An 8,316-nucleotide genomic window follows, 5' to 3' on the forward strand; every position below is an offset into this window, starting at 1 on the left:
ACTGACTTCTGCCTGCAAGTTTATCTTCTCTGGAGAAAAAGCAGTATGCCTAGTAAATGTATTTGAAGCAAACTCAAAGTTTGAAACTCTTTTTAAAGGATAAGGTAAAATAATTGAACTCCAGCATAACAGCTGAGACTGAAGGGTCCTAATTTAGTGTTTTTTTTCCCTGAGTTTGTACATCCTTTCATTGTTTACATTTTTTTCCTTTCTTTGTCTTCACATCATTACTGAAAAGGCAAATGACTGTCCATTTAGAACACATTTTCAACATTGAAATCTGTAGATTGAAGATTCTGTAATTGAATGGAAATTTCTGTAAAAGCTACTAAATCTTAGTATGTGTTTTGCTAGACTTTTCTAGCAATTGTACCTCATTTTGGAGAAAAGAGCTCTTGTTTTCACTGTATTTTTAAAAAAACAAAACAAACCCAACCAACTAAACAGGAAAAAAAAGAGGCCACGATGTCAACTAAGGATGATAAATACAAATAGAAAAAGACCTAAAGACTTGTCAATTTAAATGCTTTTTTTTTCATCCATGATTCACCATGGATGAAAAAAAGCATTTAAATTGACAAGTCTCTAGGTCTTTATTCTTGCACATTTTGTTTGTTTAATGCTGATAGTAGACAGCGAGTAATAACTAACGTAAGTAATAATTTTCTGTATTGACATAATGCAGGAAGTTCAGGAGAATAGTGGCACATTATAGTGATTTTTCTGCATTCTTTGGAACGAAATGATTGTATCAGAGACTGGAATTTATTTTTAGGCAGAGAAGTGTATTTCCCCATTTGAGTGTACTGGAGAAAAACGGAATTGCATCGGTAAGAAAAATATCCCAGTAGAAAAATCACTATGAGCTTGGTGAACTGCGTGATGTTTTCTTTCTGCCAGACCAGGTTGTTCTGACGATGACTTGAGCATCTGGACCGTGGTGCTGCGAGACGGGCAGGGGGTGAACGGGTGGCCTCTCTCCATCTACGTACGTGTCATCCATATCCAAGCTGAGCTGTTCTACAACAGAGGCAGGTGTGTATCCACTGCTGCAAACAGCGGGTCCCACAAAGCATCCAAAGTCCTTTTGGCTTCTGTAGGAGGGAGGAAACACCCAAAGTAAACTTCCCTGAGAGTTTTCTGAGAGCTGGAGGTTTGCAATCATGTAGCTCTTCTGAACAAACATGCCAAAGGTCTGTTTTAAGAGAGGCTCCTGGATTTAGTGGGTGGTTTCATGGAAATCCCTGAGGAAGTCAGGCACCATCCTGCAAGTCCCCAGTTCCTCTCTGCTTCTCTCCTGGTTTAATTTTTGCTATGTAATGCTTGTGGGTTTCATCAGACCCAATGTCCTCGGCCTTGGGGTCACAGTCTGGATCTCACTGCTACCCCACGGCTGGCTAGAGGGAGCAAAACTTTCCAACATCAGACTGGAAATTTTGCATCGGGACTGTATGGCTGTGGTGGTGATTGCAGCATTGATTTTTAATTAGGACAGTTGCTGCTGTGCACAGCAATAAAATAAACAGCCAACAGGGGCTATCAAGATCAGGGAAGCAAGTACCTGGCTGCTTTTATGTTTCTTTCATCAAAGAGGAGTTTTGGTCTATTAGACAGCTCCGGGCACAGCTACAAATACCCCTCCATCACCTGGAGCCTTCCTGGGACCCGCGCTGAGCCAGCCAGGAATGAGGTGCGCTCATCCAGCAAAAGCACCGGGCAGGACAGCACTAAGTATAACTTTCAATTCGGGTGGAAATGAAATGCCAAACCAAAACCAAACAGAAAACGTGGAATGGATTTTCAGGTGAAAGTAGTTTAAGTCTTAACTAGTTTTCTTTTAAAAGATGTTCCCTAAAGAATTTAATAGAATTTCACTGAATTCTTCAGAATTGCTTGTTTGTCCTGAATTTGCCATATTTCTGCTGGAAAACTAGGTATTTTAGCAAAGGCAACCTGGAAAGTGTCAAGGAACCTGCCTGATGTTGCTCGTTCCTCAGAAAACCAGAGAGGGAGGATTGCACTGCAGAAATATCCAATCTTTGGATTGGATTTGGAAGGCTCCATCCGTTGACCCGCTGCCAGGGTTCTGCTGTGGCTGTGCTCTCCAGGTTGCTGTGCTGAAAAGCTTTGGTGTGTCTAAACCCAACCTCGGCTCCCCTACCTAATTACTGCCATTCCTCTTCAAATCCCAGGAACATGAAGCATCTTCTCCTCCCAAGTCTGTCGTCCTCTTCTGTTTCATTGTGTTATTTGACCTTATGGAAAAAAATAAATCTTTCTCATGCACTTTTATCTAAAGAAGAAAGTCATGTTAAAGAAGTAGTGTATGAAAACAGATAGCAAGTGATGGAGTTTGCAAAAGAGAATATTCCTGAATATCTCTGTGTGTGGCATTTTGTTCAGTTACCTCTGTTGCTCTGTATCTAATCCAGAGACGCTCCTCACTGGAAAGATGCGGCTACTGGAAACCAACACAAATAGTCCCAAAATGATGGGCAGAGTCTGTGAGTTTTTCAGAGGGAGATATAATCCAAAGTAGCAAACACCCACCTCCCTTGTTCTGTAGCTGACAGCATTTCAAGCCCTTTAACTTATAAAACCATCTATAAATTACTACTAGGTGTGCCGGAGCGTTGCTAACCTGTTGGACTTCAGAGGGAGTGCTGGATCCACAGGAAGCTCTGCATTTATTCAGAGAAAGAACATTTGTACTACAAACAAACGAAATATCTGCTCACCTCCTAAAGACTACTTTCTTTGGCTTTCCCAGCACTTGCTCCATCATATAATGTTGCTACAAAAGAAAACAACACTGCGACACCACAGAGCTGAGCTGATAAAACTGACGCAAAAAGCCTCGTTTGCCTTTGGAGCATCATGTTGCTGTTGAGTTGAGCTTGGAGGAGAATAAGTACGTTGGGAAAGGGAAGCACTCTTGGCTTTTTGTTGTTGTTGTTGTTTTCTACCTGAGCTATTTGCTGCTGCCTGTCCCTCGCTGCTGGGCTCAGACCCACAGGCTGGCAGCTGACAGGCAGGGGATGCTGCAGCTGGGCTCTGACAACATCACTGAAATCATATTTTACATACTCTTTTGTTTTATTATTTTTTTAATGGTGTATAATGCCAAATCCTGACAAAGAAATCTCTCTGCCCTTCTCATGTCATGAATCTGCGTCAGCATGTGGGATTTCGGATTTGGAGAGTTTTCTTTGGCTGTGCTTTAAATCCCAGTGACAAGCAGCCTCTGGCGACGATGCCAAGTACGTGTGGTACACGGCACAGGGCGGTAGCTGTTTTCAAGTAAACGGTGTAAAGCTGATTGCTGCCTTTCATAGCAGGAGTTTTAACTTTTTTTGTTGTTGTTTTCAGTGTAGGTAGTAGGTCAGATTAGAAGGATTTAGAAAATCTATTAGAAAATAGCTTTGCAGCACAACATCCAACAACTTTATCACAAGTATTTGGCACCGGGGTGTGAAAGCAAATATTTTGTGGCAGTGCAACTCTAAGGTACTCGTCTCCATCAGGGAAGAAAGATGTCCCCTCTTGGCTTCTGGGGATGTCCTGTGTCTCCAGCTTCTGTGGCAAAATTGATCCATCCTCAGGTTAGCTCCACTGGTGTTGCTTAGGGTCTGTCCCATCTGCTGTCTCTCACTGAGGATTTGCATCCACCTAAAGCAAAGTGCCCGTGGCTTGTTTGGCATTTGCATTCCCTGATTAGAAAACTCATAACTGTTGGTTATAACTTATCCTTCTCCCTTTGTTGCTGCGAGAGTGAGCAATGCTATCAGACTCAAACAAATATTTGCTTCAGTGTAAGGCGCCTTCACAGACCTCTGCAATTGTCACTTTTCTCTGAGGGTGCACGCAGCCAGGGCAGCCTGGTTACTCCAGCTGGGAGAGTTTCTTACCTCATAGGCAGTAAAAGAAAATCGATACCAGCAGGGAACAGTTCTGGGGTGAGAAAGTCAAGAAAACTCAACCAGTCTGCAAACTTGGGATGGAGCTGGGCAAAGGAGAGCCTGTATTAGGACAAGCTTTCCCCTCTCAGACATCTTCTGGCTAGGAAATGCACCTCAACTTCTTCCCAAGGAAAATAACTGTGATTGTCATGGAGTGGTTTAACTTGGTGGTTCTGGAAGGCTAGTCCAAGGAGAAGATGACAGTGGTGAGAGCTGCCTATGGGAAGGCTGGGTGTCTCACACAGTAGAGCTCTCTGATGGCAAACAGCAGACCTGGCTTCTCCTCTCTCCTCCCAGTTGATGCTCTGAATGTTCTTGGCTGAATGCTGCTGTATACATTTAATAGTCATTCATTTACCTAAAGGCAGGCACAACACGAATACCTACCCGGGCTGCGAAAAGAGCCACTTGATGCTGGACTCAATTGGACATGAATGGCAGAGGAAATTTGCAGGAATAGTTTCAAGCCTCGTGTTGCCAGGGAACAGTCCAATCTACAAATCGCATTATTGATCTCGGGGTAATAACGGTGAGAAGCAATAACTGAGGGGAGCGATGTGGTGACACAGCTGCTTTTCCCATCCGCCTGGTGAGTGAATCGGAGGCTGCCTTTGGTTTAGAAATGGGTTGGAGGGACCTAGAGATCAGCCAGGGCGATGTCAGATAGCTCCCGTTGGAAACGGGATACAGGTCCCTGGGAGCCTGGAGACTTTGTGTTGTGTGGCTTTTTTCATAGAATCATAGAACGGTTTGGGTTGGAAGGGACCTTCAAGATCATCCAGTTCCAACCCCCCTGCCATGGGCAGGGACACCTTCCACTACACCAGGTTGCTCAAAGCCTCATCCAGCCTGGCCTTGAACACTTCCAGGGACGGGGCATCTACAGCTTCTCTGGGCAACATGTTCCAGTGCCTCACCACCCTCTGAGTGAAAAATTTCTTCCTATATCCAATCTAAATCTGCCCTCTTTCAGTTTAAAGCCATTGTCCCTTGTCCTGTCACTACACGCCCTCGTAAAAAGTTCCTCTCCAGCTTTCCCGTAGGCCCCCTTTAGGTACTGGAAGGACATTCGTAAAAGCATAAACATGAATTTGCCTCCTACAGCCTGCCTGGGCCATCCCTCTGAAGTCTTCCAAATTTCAGACTGGAGGAGTCCATGGGCATGAGATCCTATGCCCTTGCTCTGTGAAGGCATGAAGGGAAAGCCAGGGCAGGGCAAAACTGCCACCTTCACTTCCAGTTTCAGATCTCAAACGTGAGACCTCACCAGGGAAGTTAAAATGCAGATCCCATCTGCAGAAGACCCCTCACACCTTGGGGATCCTCTGTCCTTACAGAGCAACAAATCCCCCTGGAAGAGATTAGTATTTTAGGGGCCTGTAATCAATTTTGCTTGTTATTCCAGGTAATAGAATTAAGTTGCTCGTGATTCACTCTTCAAACTGACGCACTGTGACTCCAGGGACTGATAAATCCCAAGCTGTATTTCCAGGGCATGGGAAGGATGTCAGTAGGCTGCGGCATTGCCATCCATCGCCGCCGTGGGCACGGCTATTACTTAAGGATCACGTCTGGGCCACATTCTGGCTTGATGCTAATAGCAGGATCGATCTGCATTGCTCTTTTCCTGCTTGAGCTGTTAATGATACACTGGGTTGACACAGATGGTTTGAAAAGGTGGAATTCATCATCTCCAACTTTAAGCTCTGAGCCCAATCCCGAACGCTCCTGCTTTATAGTTAATAGAGGGAAAATAAGAGTCTCTTGTGTGTGATTTATCTCAGCCTTTTAGCAGCAGGAATGGCCCTTGAAATACCTTTTAGATGGCTTCATCTGACCCAGTGAAGACTGCCCAGGGTCCCTTCATCCAGCTTGGTGTGGAGAGGTTTTGTATTTTCCCTACTTTCAAAGATGAGAGAGGCCTCTGATGGGCTTTAGCACGGACCACGCACCCCCGTGCCCCCACCTTGGCACCTACCAGCATCCCCTGGCTCTCACAGGGACCCCCCAGGTACCCTCCAGATGATGCCCAGGGCTTTCACCTGCTCTAGACCTTGTTCTAGGCTTGCAAATAATTCCAGTTACAGCCTCAGGGCTTTTTACACTCCCTATTTTGTTGATTTTTAAGAATCTCTCTTCAATCTTTGAACAGTGAAAATAACTCCCAGGCTCTGAGCAAGCGCAGGAAAGAGAAATGGGGCAGATTCCCTCCAGGAAATTCAGAATATCTTTTAACAACCTTGCAAGGTACCGTCTGCAGCTCTTCTGTTTATAGCCTGTGTTTCACTTTTTTGGGGATATAATCAGAAATAGCAAAGAAAAAATTCTTTGGGAAGGCTACATGAGAACACGGGGTGCAATTAATAGGGAACTAGGAATAAAATCTTACCGTTATCAAATATTAGTGCTTCTGCTTACCCAGCCCACATGGGTTTGTGTTTCAGAGGGAGAGGACTTCCAGCCAGGGCTGGAAATCAGGCTCTGTCGTAACACATCCTGACGAATATCTAAATTACCTAAACCTAATCAGTCCGTGTTTGCAAATGCTGTTAGCAGAACTGCCGGCATCGCCTCCCATGTGTGCAACCTCTGCTCTAACACACCCAGAAAAAGTGGGTTTCTGCACATCCACACAGTGCCCATGCTAGCAAATAAGCTGGCAAGTGCCCTTCTCCCCCCCATAAATAGGAGAAAAATTACAACTAACTCCCACAGCTGCTGAGCTCAGACTGATAAAAGTCTGGCATGACTCTGGAGGGGAGCTTATCTTCTTTTCCAAGAAAATAAAGGTAGCAAAGACCAGGGAGTGCCAAGATACTTAGGTGCACTTTACTAACCTCTTTTTCAGATGGATGATTAGATCTCAGTTGCTACCCAACCCTTTGAACCGTGTCGGCTTGGTCTGGATCCAAACGAAAGTGGTAGTTGTTCTGCTGAGCCCCACAAACGTGATGTTTTGTTTTGTTTTTTGTTTTTTTCCCCACCTTTCCAGCAAGTGAACCCATCTAGTTTATACAGAGGATTTGGACACCCTCGGAGGGCTGCGAAATGATGCGAGGTACCCAGCTCCACCGCAGTGGGTGTCTGGGGAGGAGCGGGGACGGAGATCAGGGCTTCAAATCCTCCGCTAGCGGCTGTTTCTGTTCCCGATCGGCGCCCAGGGCCATAAAGCCGCACCGAAGCCTGGCTGGCTGCAGGCCAGCACCAGTGGCTGGATTTCACTTGAGTCATCCTGGCTCTTTTCTGGTAAAACCTGCTGTGATCGGAAACCGCATGATAAATGTAGAGTGTGTTACTGCTGCCTTTTTGTCTTGGTTAAATGTAGCCCTTGTGCCGGGAGACTGACGAAAAGCCAGTGAGTCATGCTCCGTGCCCCATTCTTCGGACAGCTCCTTCTCTTCCTTATCTCCCTGGCAATTTACCATTTCCTAGGCACAAGGGAGGGAAAATTTGTCCCTGCTGCCTTATGGACAGATCGAGTGTGAAAAGAGAGGGCTTTGCTGTGTCCCCTAGCGTTTCAGCCATGTAATTTGATGGTAATCCAGAAAATTAGCCAGTTATCTTGCTCACGGCTGGAGTGACAGGCGATGGAGCACGTACCCTGTGCTCAGCTGAACCTTCAGACTCAATTTCTATCTCATAAAATCCCAGAATAGCTTTGGCCGGAGGGGACCTCTCTTCCAAACTACCTGCCCCAGCGTTTCTCTGTTTGCCAACGTTTGAACCCTACGTGGGGCCGGGGCAGAAAGGGCTGGAGGCTGCAAAGGTGAGATGTGCTCTGTCTCCTACATTTCATTGAATCACAGCATGATTCAATGCAACTGAAATGAAACAATTCTTTTAGAATGTTAGAATCATAGAATGGTTAGAGTTGGAAGGGATCTCAAAGATCATCTAGTTCCATCTAGTGCCATGGGCAGGGACACCCTCCACTACACCAGGTTGCTCAAAGCCTCATCCAAACTGGCCTTGAACACTTCCAGGGACGAGGCATCCACAACTTCTCTGGGAAACCTGTTCCAGTGCCTCACCACTCTCAGAGGGAAGAAGTTCTTCCTTATATCCAATCTAAATCTCCCCTCTTTCAGTTTAAAGCCATTTCCCCTTGTTCCATCACTATATGCCCTTGTCCAAAGCTCCTCTCCAGCTTTCTTGTAGCCCCTTTAGGTACTGGAAAGCTGCTGGAAGGTCTCCCCGGAGCCTTCTCTTCTCCAGGCTGAACAGCCCCAACTCTCTCAGCCTGTCTCCATAGCAGAGGTGCTCTAGCCCTCAGATCATCCTTGTGGCCTCCTCTGGACCTGCTCCAGCAGCTCCGTGTCCTTCTGATGTTGGGGACCCCAGAGCTGACCGCAGCACT

Source organism: Tauraco erythrolophus, chromosome 6, assembly GCF_009769465.1.
Source record: "Tauraco erythrolophus isolate bTauEry1 chromosome 6, bTauEry1.pri, whole genome shotgun sequence".
In the NCBI taxonomy this organism is placed as follows: Eukaryota; Metazoa; Chordata; class Aves; order Musophagiformes; family Musophagidae; genus Tauraco; species Tauraco erythrolophus.